This window comes from Paroedura picta, chromosome 7, assembly GCF_049243985.1.
Source record: "Paroedura picta isolate Pp20150507F chromosome 7, Ppicta_v3.0, whole genome shotgun sequence".
Taxonomy (NCBI): Eukaryota; Metazoa; Chordata; class Lepidosauria; order Squamata; family Gekkonidae; genus Paroedura; species Paroedura picta.
Window position 1 is genome coordinate 56995818 of NC_135375.1, and position 13769 is coordinate 57009586.

Genomic DNA, 13769 nt, shown 5'->3' on the forward strand with positions numbered 1-13769 from the left:
CTTTGAGGACTTTGCTGGTGACTTATCTGTACTGCAAGAACTGTCCTTTTATTTCTACTCTGTTCTTTCTGACATTTAACCAATTCTTAATCCATAAAGGATCATTTCTCCCTCTTATGTGACTGGTCAAAAGTCCTTTGGAATATAAGAAGATGATTTAAAAACATCTACCAGTTACTTTGCAAACATTATATCTTTGATTATTACAGTCTGAAGAAATTCTACTCATACGAAAAAGCCAGCCAATGGCAATCTGAAGACAAATAATGGATATGGTTTTTCATCTAATACTTGCTTTATGTTTTTATAAATCAGTTCTCAGCAATATAGTCACAATGGCAGACTTCACAGTGTTGAATGGTTCACAACTAAACTGTTCCTTGCCATAAGCTGCCGCTGGGACCAAACAACTGATGGCCAGCGCTGTTTCTGACAGGTTTGGACAAGTGAATCAACAAAAAGACACAGCAAAGGCTCAATGTGAACAGACACGACTAATATGACTGGCCTTTGGGGACCCAGAAAAGCGTGGAACTGCTTTTCCATGTTAATTTCTCTCTAGCCCCCTTGGGGTTATCACCTTCTTTGGCCCCTGTTAATTAAAAACTGCCTCTCGTTAAAGCTCTTTGCCAGACATTTTCCTTGTGTCAGCCGATTTTGCTGGCTGCTGAGAGGGAGGCTTCTGACTTTTGTATAAGGAAACATTGCCAACTCCTCAATTTTGTTATTTCTGGTTATAATAGTACAGGCCTCCTGCTTTTTCTGCATTAAAATCCCACAGAAGATGAGCCAGTAAAGGAGTTCAATATATGCATGCAGCAGGGGACGCATGTTTTAAAAGGATAAATATGTAAACAAACACTGGAAGTTGAGTTTCCTGTAAGCATGTTTTCATTCTCCATTATTTGATCATGCTAGCTTTTAATTTACATTGAATCAGGATAATGGAATTTTATAGGATGATATATGTGTCAATCCCAATGAGAACATTTATTCCAAAATTAGGAGCAAAAATATATAACTTCTATATTTAATTTGGTATTCCTCCTAGCCCGGCATTTTGCCAATGTGATACTACGATTACTACTATGACAGTATATTGGAAGAGTAACCACTGACGAAGATAGAACAGAAAGCGGGTCACTTAACCTAGAATCCCGTTTTGGTTGACTCTTTATGTTTGATCATATGTTTGACCATTTAGACTTGATGTTATAACCTTTTCATTTATAAACATAGAGAAGACGACTATATCATTGTGCCTCGTTATTTCCTTTTTTCTTCTGAGTCCACATTGAGGAATTCACGGTTCTATACTTGATTTTTTTCTGTTACCAAAGCAGATCACAAGAGAGGCAATCTGAGCTCCTTGGAGGAAGGGCAAATAAAAATGTGGGATAAAATCCACATCTAGATTAATCTTGTATCTTTAGTATTTTTCTCCCTTTGAACCTTGGCCTGCATTACCCAGTTCATCAGGTTGTGTTGAAGGTTTGTGCATTTTGGATGATTAAAATTTACCTGCTTGCATATTTCTACTGGCAGTTCCTGCCGCCTGCTATTATTCAAAATTCAGATTTGAATGAAAGTTTCCTGCTGAGAGGAAACTTCTGAATCTCAGAAGTTCCCTTTGCAACACACATGTGGATTTTGTCTCCAGTCTTGTAGCTATGACCATTACTGCACACACCAGCATCTATCTGCTTAATCGGTTTAAGTGAAACTTCTTCATATAGTACACTGCAATATGTCTGATGCCAAGATGCAAACCTTGTAGGCACAGCTGCCTGCAGATCTTTGAATATGGCTGAAAAGACTCTAAAATCTAAAACACTCTTCTGCCATTGTTGTCAGTATGTATTCCTTCACAAGAATCATTGCAAACATCCGTCCTTGGGGTTTGTCTTAGTATCCTTTAGTAGTAGTAACAGTAAATAGTGCAGCATGGGATTGTTTTGCAGTTAGTATTTCAACTTGATAAATTGGACAAAATGAAGAACTGTTAGCTCTGAGAGAATGTAGTTTAAATTATTTATTTCATTAAAAATTTTATATCACCCACTTGTTCCCATAGGGGGATCCTAATCATCTCAGAAAAACCCAGAAATATAAAAACAATGAAATATCAAGCAATTAATCATTAAAAAACATTCCATTTCATATAGATCCAATAAAATTACTTATGAACTGTTACAGAGATAGGGGGAAATGTCCAGTTATCTGTCTGATTTCTGCAGAAGCCTGTTCTTAGGGATGGCTGATCCAGGTTGAGAAACATCTAGAGATTTGAGGTTGGAGAATGCAGAGGACAGGGATCTCAGTGTTGTACAATGCCATACAGTCCATCTTCCAAAACAGTAACAGGAACTGATCTCTGTAGTCTGGAGATGAGGTGTCTTCCTCTCTACCAACCTCTCCTGAAACAGGATAGTGTAGAAGGAGGAGAAAGCACTTGATATCTCTAGAGAGGAGATGAAATGCTTATCTAATTGCTTAGCAATGGAGGACCAGGATTGACAGGCAGATAGGGAAACAGTATGGACCTGCACCTGGTGGAAAGGGAACACAACTGGCCCCAAACAGGTGGAATGACCTCCTGGGAGAGCTGAGGGCGCTGAGGGAGCAATCAGAATTCTGCAGAGCTCTTCCACCAGGGCCTGGTTTGAAGCCAGAGTTAAGATCAATGTGGCCCCTCCTCAGGATGTGTATTTCCATCATTGCATCCCACCCCTGGGCGGTCTGCTCAGGAAATAGGGGATAGATTTGGCTGCCATTCTTGCAGAATTAATTGAGGGTTTTATTGGGGGTTTTGTTGTGGTTATTGAATGTGTTTTACTGTTAGGCACCATGAGTCTTCTTCAAAGAAGTCGGGGGATATAAATTTAAAAATAAATAAATAATAATTCAGTAAGGAGAGCCTCTTGTGGCGTTAGAGCCTCTTGTGGCGCAGAGTGGTAAGGCAGGAGAAATGCTGTCTGCCCATGAGGTTGGGAGTTCGATCCCAGCAGCCGGCTCAAGGTTGACTCAGCCTTCCATCCTTCCGAGGTCGGTAAAATGAGTACCCAGCTTGCTGGGAGGTAAATGGTAATGACTGGGGAAGGCACTGGCAAACCACCCCGTATTGAGTCTGCCATGAAAACGCTGGAGGGCTTCACCCCAAGGGTCAGACATGACTCGGTGTTTGCACTGGGGATACCTTTACCTTTACCTTTAATTCAGTAAGGAGTGACACTTGGGCCTCAGGGCATCTCAGCAAAAAAGGCAGATAAAAATGACAACACTTGGTGTGGAAGCAGCCTTGCTTGCCACTTATTTAGCAAACAGAACTCTAAACATTGTATCTGAGGAAGTGGGCATGCACACAAAAGCTCATACATTGAACAAAACTTTGTTGGTCTTAAAGGTGTCACTGAACTCTAGATTTGTTCTAGGTCTCTAACCTGACCTGCTGCCTTGTACCTTGTCTCTGCTAACTAGTGTTTGCTCCTAAAATATGGGACCCTGACCTTGTATCCTGCACCTATCCCCATAACCTAGAACAGGACCCCTGAACCCTTGACTCTCCTTACCTTTACTCTTGGACTGGACCTTTGATCTCTGACTCCAAACTGATTCATAGAACTTGCCTCTGTGCTCATTGTTGTGCCTACTGTTAATGTATTTGTATATCTTGGAAACCCTAGGTACAGCTACGCTTTGTTAACCAGGATTTCCTGAAACCCTAGGATTTATTGATGGCCCTAGAAGCGTTTCCTGAATGGGTAGAAATTAATTAATTTTAATATATTAAAAATGTATCAAACATTTATTGGGTGATATGACCATATATGGTCATGTTGACCTGACCCCCCCTCCCAAAATGGCCTATGGGCCTGGGGGTTGGGTGGGAAGGGTAAGGCATGTACACAGCTATGCTTCCCAACAATATTCTGTATAATTGTGCCACTTCTGGGATTTCTCAAAGCCTGAAGAATGTTTCAGGGGTTTCTGAATGGTAAAAACTTGGAAAGGGCTTGGCTAGGCCCTGAATGCAACAGAATTATTAAGTAAGACTAGGAGAAGTGCATCTGCATGGTATATTTGGAAATGGACCCATGTCTACCAAAATAACAAATATTTCCATCTTATAATCAGGCCTGAAGCCAGATTGCTCTGCCAACTGCTTTGTATGCCTGATAATGGCCATGGTGAAAGGTACAGTTTTGAACATCAATCCACATCTGACCCTTATAGGGTTAGTCTTACCTGTTAGGCAGAGGACTGCTGCCATGATTAAATGAGAACTGTAACAAAATTGCAAAGGTTTTGGCTAGCATTCCAAGAGTGATAGTATTGTGATGGCTGTTGCTTGCTGTCTGCATTTCTGATAATACTAGATAGTATACTCCTTTGGGCAGTGAAAAGCAGGGTATATAAACCAGCTTTTCTTCTACTGGGAAGGTGATACAGGGAAACAGTGTCCCCTCTCTCTGCATGTTCCCATGGTGCTTCTGTGTCCCTCTATAGTTTCCCCATCTTCCATGACATGGGTCTCAAATTTGCCTTTTTCTGATGATCATGAAAAGATTGCAGGAAGACCAAGGTGGTATCCATATTGAAAGGAGAAATCTACATCTTTCCACATCAGCATTATTTTGCTTGCTGCAATTGCCTGTGATGGTTACCCCCAAAATATTCCTCCTTTTCAGATTGCAAACCTCACATGACTTACTCATGAGTAAATATTCTGAGGGCAGAGATATTTCCTGGCTACCCTGAGTCCCAGAGGGCAGGCATAGGGCTATTTCAGGCCTCCTACAGCCCCCCCCTCCAGAAGGCAGCTTGCTCCCCCATGTCCTATGAGCTGAAAGAGGCCAGGGCAGCTTACTGGCAAAAGGGCATGCTCTGAGACTGCCTCCTCTTCCACCCATAAAACTTCTGAAACTGACAAGAAGTTGGTGTTGGAGAGCTGACCCCCTTATTAGCTCTTCCAAGCTGAGGGCTCCTATCTGATTGGGCTAAACTACCAGGGCAGGCCACTCCTGGCTGAGGACCATCTCCTATTAGGGGAATATTTCCAAGGAGGGCAGTCAGGTAGGGAGTGAGTTGTCTGTATGTAATTTCAGCTGATTGGCCCTCATTGGCATAATGCAATTTGAACTGATTGGCCCTCATTGGCAAAGTTGTAATTTGAACTGATTGGCACTCATTGTGCTCTCTCCCTATTAGCAGCACACCTCCAGGGATGGGCCAGTCAGGTAGGGAATGAATTGTTTGCATGCAATATGAACTGATTGGCCCTCACTGGCAGAGTGATCTCTCTCTCTCTATTGGCAAAACACCCGTAGGGAGGGCCAATCAGGTAGGGAGTGAGCTGTCAACTTGAGCTTTATTATGTTTCATGATAATGATAGCCTTGCATATATAATCTGTTACTTTTAAAGCATAGTAATAGAGAATTACTTGCTCGTAGCTAGAGTGAGGAGCATAGCTTATGTATGGGCACAATCTGCATAGGTTGGTCTAGTTCTGGGTTGTTCTGCCATGTGGTACCAGACAAGCAAGAAGATTACCAATCTACATAAATACCTTGTGCTGTGTATGAAGAATCTAAGAATTGTCTAAATATGCAGCAGTGATATATATAATGGTGAAAAGCCTTTGGGAGGAATAAAATGAGACAACATCACTAGCTTGTCCTCCACTGACAACCAGCTTCTTTGTCCTATTTCCATTTGTTTTTCTGGCAGCTAAAACACCTTGAAATTACCTTCTACAGCATGGAAGAATGATTTTCCCTCCTTGTTCTAACTGTCAGAGTGATTAGAATTTTAATTAGGAAAGTGTAGAGCACACACAGAAAGAGGAAAAAATCACTGGAAAAAATGTACATGAAAGATTCACAACTGTAGGGGAAACAAAGAGACATCTTACAGCAGCTCCCTGGCATGATTGCTCCATCAGCAATTCACCTGCAGCACCGAATTCCATATGGTGACAACTAACTACCAGCCTTCCACATTTTGATCACTTGTGTCACCAAAGTAAAGCAAAATGTGTGCACGTGTTTCAAAGCAGACTGATTGTAAATGACTCTATTGCAATATCTGTTGCAGTCCTTTGATATAGTCTCAGGGACTAGGAGTTAAGCAAAGATTGTCAGTTCTGTAGATAGCCATCTTCCTGGAGGTGGGGTGAGTTACTAATAATATTTTTGCTGCTGAATATATGTGTGAGGATGGGGGCATAAGATTTACAGATACAGTTGTTGTCTCTTAGTTTTCAAATTTATCATTTCCATTTCATTACGTATCAGGAAGGAAGGAAGGAAATGGTTGTATAAAGAAAACAATTCAAATGTTATTTTAAATCAAAACAAAACCTTGATTCTTTCCTAGTTCATTTGTTAAATAATAGCTCGTACCACAGAGGTTCATTTTTTTAAACAATCCAATTTATCTTTCTGTTTTGTCCTTGAATCTTATGGATTGACAAGATCCATAGTAATTAGCTGCATGTATATGTCTTGGGGATAGAATATTGTTCCTACCTCAAGCAGAACATAATTTCTTTCGCGAAACCAAGGGGTAACAATTGGTGCACTTGGAGCAATTTTTTTTTATGGGTGTGTCTGTCATCAAGTTTCATCATGGGATGTACAAAAATTCAAATTTAGAATATGGATTCAGAATTGTGGTTTAAAAATTCTGAATTTGAAAACCTGAAATTTCTTGAATTCCATTAAAGCAAACAGAAAACAGTTTTGGAGTAGGTCTGTTTTGAAGAACTTAATCTGTGCATAGAATTCAAAGTCTATAAATCTAGTTCCTACTAACCAAATGCATATAAAATATCAAATCTTATCCTTATGGCTAATATCTAAAACATATGGCTAATATCTAATGCCACCCTGAGTCTCACAGGAGGGCAGTTTAAAAATATAATAAATAAATAAATATTCCTATAACTCTATAACGAATTCACTAATCGGATATAAATGTACATTAAACTTTTGAGTAGCGGCAAACATTCAGGGAGGGGACTGGCCACCATGCCAGCATATCTCTATTTTACTCAGGTATAACCCTAGAAGGGTTCTGCATGGGTACACTATGGCTCTCTATCTCCCATTGTCATGCCAGTTTGGAGCACCCACTGCAGCAGCATGCAGCCCAACATCAATACCCAGGTCTGTAGTCATGACATGCATATTCCAGTACAGAGCAACATAAGTTAACCATCCCTCAGTGCTTTTTGAGCTCTGTTGATTCTGGCAATGTGTATCCCTGTGTGGGCCCCTCAAAATCCAGACCAACCTTACCCCCCTCTTTGCTGTGTGAGTACAGCTCTTTTCTTGAGGAGCCTGGGCAGCAGCCATATACCCACAAAAGTGGACACTATCTGCCCAATCTATTGCTGTTGTGGGGCATGGGTGTCAGCAGATTTTGTGGGTCAAGAGGCCCAGGGGTCCATGCAGTCCATGCAGTGCCCTGGCTAAGGGCATTGGCCTATCTCTACCATTTCCCAGATGAAAAACCACTGGTGGGTAGCAAGGTCAACAGACACTGGGGTGCCCTCAAGAGACTGGCCTATGCTACCAGTCATATTCCACACACATTCCCAGATGTGTTTGGTTATGTCCTGGAGATTCTGGGCTGCTGTTGTCAAGGGGGAACAGCTGGAGAACTGGGTCAAGTAGATAGCTTTTGTGGCCCAGGGTCAGCAGTGTTCATAGGTCTTGAGGTAGCTCATGAAAGCACCTACTAGGCAATTTGAAAATATTGGGAACATGTATAGATGGAAGGCACATATAAATGGGCTCCTTGGGAACCTGTCATGGTGGTCTGCATACACATTTCAGCCCCTATTCCTATAGCCCTCTCCCAGTCTGCTGGTGGCAGGAGAGGGCCACCTGGATCTTACTGAAGGGCCATCTTCAGCACCCTGGGCAACCCTTTGTTCACATGAACACATAAAGCTGCCTTCTACTGAATAAGACCCTTGGTTCTTCAAGATCAATATTGCCTACTCAAACTGGCAGCTGCTCTCCAGAAGCAAAGATCTTCCACATCACCTGTCTCCTAATTCTTGTAGCGGGAGATACCAGAGATTGAACCTAAGATGTTCTGTATTCCAAGTAGATGTTCTACCAAGTAGCTGCAGCCCTCCCCCTTGGAACTTATGTATTGCTCTACTACTGAGCCATAGTTCCTTTTGCTCTGCCTTTGTCATTGTCCTGGTAGTTAACTCCATTGCTTCACATGAGCCTAAACTGCAAACATTTTCCATGTCTTTCGCCTTTCCCCACCTGTTTTCCAACATACCCAGCAGGAGCCAATAGCTAGAGCTACTTTCCTTGGTAATCTCAGTCCAGTTGAAGTAAGATGGAAAAATTACATTTATTATGTTCCAGATTTCCCATTTTGTCTACTTATCTCAATGTGAAATTAATTAAATTAATTAAATCTTAATTAAATTAATTAAGATTAATCATCTTAATCCCAAAGCAAGGAGGGCATTAGCCTCTATGCCCTGTTGTTTGCAATTCAGAGAAACTGGTTGGGCACTGTGTGACACAGGATGCTGGACTAGATCAACCACATGACAGACCCATGGTCTGTCTAATTGAGCATTGCTGCAGCTCATGTATTTGAAATTCAGAGTAATCTTGCACACAACCTCTGTTTTCTATCCTGACAGTCCAAGAGACCCACCGGGGCTCTTCTTAGTTTTTTAAATTTTCAGTCTCAAGCATGTCCTCTTCTCACCCTGTTTTGAAGACAAAACATGAACCAAACTGAACCAAATTTATTCATGGTTCGTGGACTGTTGAAAGGGACCATTGTTCCTTTAAGTGGAATTTGCAGAATGCTGAAAAACAGCTGAGTGGTAGGAAGCAGGCTTTTCGCTGCTGTGCAAATGTTTTAGGCCTTCTTCTGCAGTCTCTTTAAAAGGACAGCACAAAAAAACCATGAAGAAAAGCTGAGCGGTGAGAGGTTCTCCCCACACTCAGCTATTTTGCTTTCTTGTGCAATCCAGTTAAAGGGACTACGAAAAAAGCCCCTCCCCCCAAAAAAAAACAACCAGCTGAGTGGCAGGAAGTCACTTCTCACTGCTCAGCTGCATTTACAGGAAACAGAAAGCATGGCTTTAAAGGGACTCAGTTTCTTTCTGCTCTATCCTCAAATACCCATCAGTCACTATAAACTGCTTTAAAGGTATGTGGAACTTTGTCTAACTAACACAACTAGGGCAAAATTTGTGATGGATTTTGCTTCATGGTTTGGTTTATACCTATCCCTAAATCTGATCCCATCAGATCTTGGAAGCTAAGTAGGGTTATTTAGATAGGATAATGGCTTATCACCTCTGTTTCTCACTTGCCTTGGTGGGGTCATCATAAATTGGTTCACAAGTCAGAGTTAGCAAGGGGTCTAAAGTCTGCCAACAAGCACCAGAACTTGAACCTGGAGCTTTCTGATACATCATTCTGATCACTGGCTCTTATAACAAAAATAGGATATTTGATCTGGCAACTGTTCAAAGTTTCTTCACTCTTTATTAGACTTCTTTCTAGCTGCTTCATTTTAATCTTGCCCTTCTTTTAACTCTTTTTCCTACATTTTATCCTCTTAAGAGCCCTTGACATTGTTAGGATGTCTCCAGTTATCAATCGCAGGTATGTGAAAAGATCTCCACTTGAGACACTGGAGAGTCACTGCAAGTCTGTGTAGACAATATTTATTTTGATACATCAAGGTAGCTCCACACGTTCATTTGTACTGTTAGATATTGATGGGGATTTGTAGGGAATACTAAGGTTATGTAAATGAGAATTAGGATGAGCACATTCTAAAATCTAAGAATGCTTTTTTACATTGTTGATTTTAGATGCCTTTCATCAGTTTTTTTAGTTACCTGAACTAACAAAATAGATTTTTAAAAACTTTCTTGTGTCCTTCATATATTATGAAACTAGTAATCAAGCCCATTGCAGTTCTAAATGCAATGGGCGCTAGCAGTGAGTGTGGGTTTGGGGGGGGGGAATACCTGCAGTCTTTGGAGGGGGTTTGAAAGGGGAGAAGGGGGCAGGGTAAGGGAGACACTCTCAGCCACCCACCCACCCCCTCTCTCAGAACCCCCCCCCGAGAAGCAGCGCCGCGGTGCTCCCTCCCAAGGCCAGTCAGAACCCCAGGTCCACTTACCAACCTTGCGCTGGTCCTGGTTGCTGTCTGCTGGTCTTCGGCCATCGCAGTTCCCCGGAGAAGGCAGGCCCGGCCCCCCCCCACCGGAGGCTCTCTGGAGCCTTTCCCCAGCCGCAGGAACGGCTTCACAGCGTCTGCGACGCTGCGAAGCCGCTCCTGCGTCCGGGGAAAGGCAGGCCCGGCCCCCCCCCCACCGGAGGCTCTCTGGAGCCTTTCCCCAGCCGCAGGAACGGCTTCACAGCGTCTGCGACGCTGCGAAGCCGCTCCTGCGTCCGGGGAAAGGCAGGCCCGGCCCCCCCCCCCACCGGAGGCTCTCTGGAGCCTTTCCCCAGCCGCAGGAACGGCTTCACAGCGTCTGCGACGCTGCGAAGCCGCTCCTGCGTCCGGGGAAAGGCAGGCCCGCCCCCCCCCAACGGAGGCTCTCTGGAGCCTTTCCCCAGCCGCAGGAACGGCTTCACAGCATCTGCGACGCTGCGAAGCCGCTCCTGCGTCCGGGGAAAGGCAGGCCCGGCCCCCCCCCCCACCGGAGGCTCTCTGGAGCCTTTCCCCAGCCGCAGGAACGGCTTCACAGCGTCTGCGACGCTGCGAAGCCGCTCCTGCGTCCGGGGAAAGGCAGGCCCGGCCCCCCCCCACCGGAGGCTCTCTGGAGCCTTTCCCCAGCCGCAGGAGCGGCTTCACAGCGTCTGCGACGCTGCGAAGCCGCTCCTGCGTCCGGGGAAAGGCAGGCCCGGCCCCCCCCCACCGGAGGCTCTCTGGAGCCTTTCCCCAGCCGCAGGAGCGGCTTCACAGCGTCTGCGACGCTGCGAAGCCGCTCCTGCGTCCGGGGAAAGGCAGGCCCGGCCCCCCCCCCAACGGAGGCTCTCTGGAGCCTTTCCCCAGCCGCAGGAACGGCTTCACAGCGTCTGCGACGCTGCGAAGCCGCTCCTGCGTCCGGGGAAAGGCAGGCCCGGCCCCCCCCCACCGGAGGCTCTCTGGAGCCTTTCCCCAGCCGCAGGAGCGGCTTCACAGCGTCTGCGACGCTGCGAAGCCGCTCCTGCGTCCGGGGAAAGGCAGGCCCGGCCCCCCCCCACCGGAGGCTCTCTGGAGCCTTTCCCCAGCCGCAGGAGCGGCTTCACAGCGTCTGCGACGCTGCGAAGCCGCTCCTGCGTCCGGGGAAAGGCAGGCCCGGCCCCCCCCCCACCGGAGGCTCTCTGGAGCCTTTCCCCAGCCGCAGGAGCGGCTTCACAGCGTCTGCGACGCTGCGAAGCCGCTCCTGCGTCCGGGGAAAGGCAGGCCCGGCCCCCCCCCAACGGAGGCTCTCTGGAGCCTTTCCCCAGCCGCAGGAACGGCTTCACAGCGTCTGCGACGCCGCGAAGCCGCTCCTGCGTCCGGGGAAAGGCAGGCCCGGCCCCCCCCCCCAACGGAGGCTCTCTGGAGCCTTTCCCCAGCCGCAGGAACGGCTTCACAGCGTCTGCGACGCTGCGAAGCCGCTCCTGCGTCCGGGGAAAGGCAGGCCCGGCCCCCCCCCAACGGAGGCTCTCTGGAGCCTTTCCCCGGCCTGACGCTGCTTCAGGCCATCGGCAAAGGAGGAACTGCGAGCCGCGCTGCGCGCGGCTCGCAGTTGCTGGCGGCGGGAATCAGAGGGACCAATCGGCAGGCGCGAAGCGCCTGCCGATTGGTCCCTCTGATTGTCTGTCATGAGGCAGGGTCCAATCTGGACCCTTCCTCATCCCGGACACATCCCGCCCCAGAACCTCTTACTGTCTTATTTAGTCCGTGGCGCCCGCGGCGCCACGGGCGGTTTACAGATTAGCTGCAAAGCCCTGGCAGCTGGAAGTGGGCGTGGCAGGAGGGTCGGCCGCCGGCCATGCAGTGGCCATGATGTTGTCAGGCTGTGTGAGGACCATGAGTGGGTTCAGTTTATAGGCCGGAGCATGTGCGAACTTGGTGCCTTGTTGGCATTGTGGGCTGTCAGGCTGGCCAAGAGCAGGGCCCCATCCCTAGGTCACCCAGCAGGGAGCGGATGGTGATGGAGGGCGGGAGCCAGGAAATACCAATATTATTCCTCAACAAATGTTCTCCACAGATACTTCCAGAACAATTCTCCATTATATGCTGTGGGATCATTGACTGCAATAGTCTCCAAAGATTGTAATGGGGTGGGGGTGGGGACACAAAAACGGGGATTCCTGACTATTTACCAAATCCAGATTTGGATCCATGTTTGTGTTGAATGTGATGAAGATGATTCCCAAACTGGTCCACCATTAGGACACCTGTTATGTGAAGGCATTTTCACTGATGGCATACAGAGTCATAGGAAAACATCAATGCCAGCAGGCAATTCATAAAGAAAAGAGATTCATAAAGAAAATTCATAAAGAAAATAACAAAGGAAAACAAGCTGGGAAAATCCCATACTACTGAACACATACATTTACATTTTTGTGAATATCAAGAGACCTTTATGAATGTTCAACAAATGTTTGCAAAATGCATATATGTATTCATGCACACATGGGCCACCCCTCCCCCATGTCAGTTCTCATTTGAGAGAAAACAGAGGTTGTGTGCAAGATTACTCTGAATTTCAAATACATGAGCTGCAGCAATGCTCAATCATCCCTCCACTGTGGCCTCAGTTTGTATTTAGATAACAGCCATATTGAACAATTAAAAATTGGGATAAAAAAAAACATGGCCAAAAACATGTTTTGAACATTTGAAAATGATTGCAAATGTGCATTCTAACATTGATTCTCTTGTCCTCATCTTTTCTGCTAAATAATATAATTAGTGAAATAATAAATAGAAGTATCCAAATCCTGTCTTGCATTCTAGCCTAGCCCAGTGGGCCTGAAGGTTCAGTATGTTCAGAATGCAAACATTTTCCATGTCTTTCACCTTTCCCCACCTGTTTTCCAACATACCCAGCAGGAACCAATAGCTAGAGCTACTTTCCTTGGTAATCTCAGTCCAGTTGAAGTAAGGTGGAAAAATTACATTTATTATGTTCCAGATTTCCCATTTTGCCTCCTTGTCTCAATCCCAAACCCATGCATGTCTGTGCTTGTTCCCATTTGTTGGATTTACATGTTCTCACACTACTACCTTAGTCAGTTCTGCATAAGCATTAGCATGACAAATGTTACCAAATGTACAAGAGCAAAAGCAGCATATATATCCTGATGTAACAGATCATTAATTATTTTAATTAATAACTGGTGTATGATGAGTTTCTAGTTATGATGACGACAACTTTGGGTCAGACATAATGCAATAGAACAATTGGAGGTATGCATCAACAGTGGCCATTTGGCTAGCCATCAGGCTAAATGACAATGCTATACAGATGCAAAACTAGTCAAACTTCTGAACAGACCAACAACATTTTATTTGAGGTGTAAGCTTTTGTGTGCACACAAACATCCTCCGACTGAGCTCACACCCTGAATAAAACTTAATTGGTTCTTGAAGTTGCCACGGGCCTCATACCTTTGTTCTGCTGATTCAGTCCAACATGGCTATCCACCTGAAGCCATACTCAAAATTTTGTCTATTTTTAATTGTGATAATATTTCTGGGATGTTGATATGAGTTGTTTGA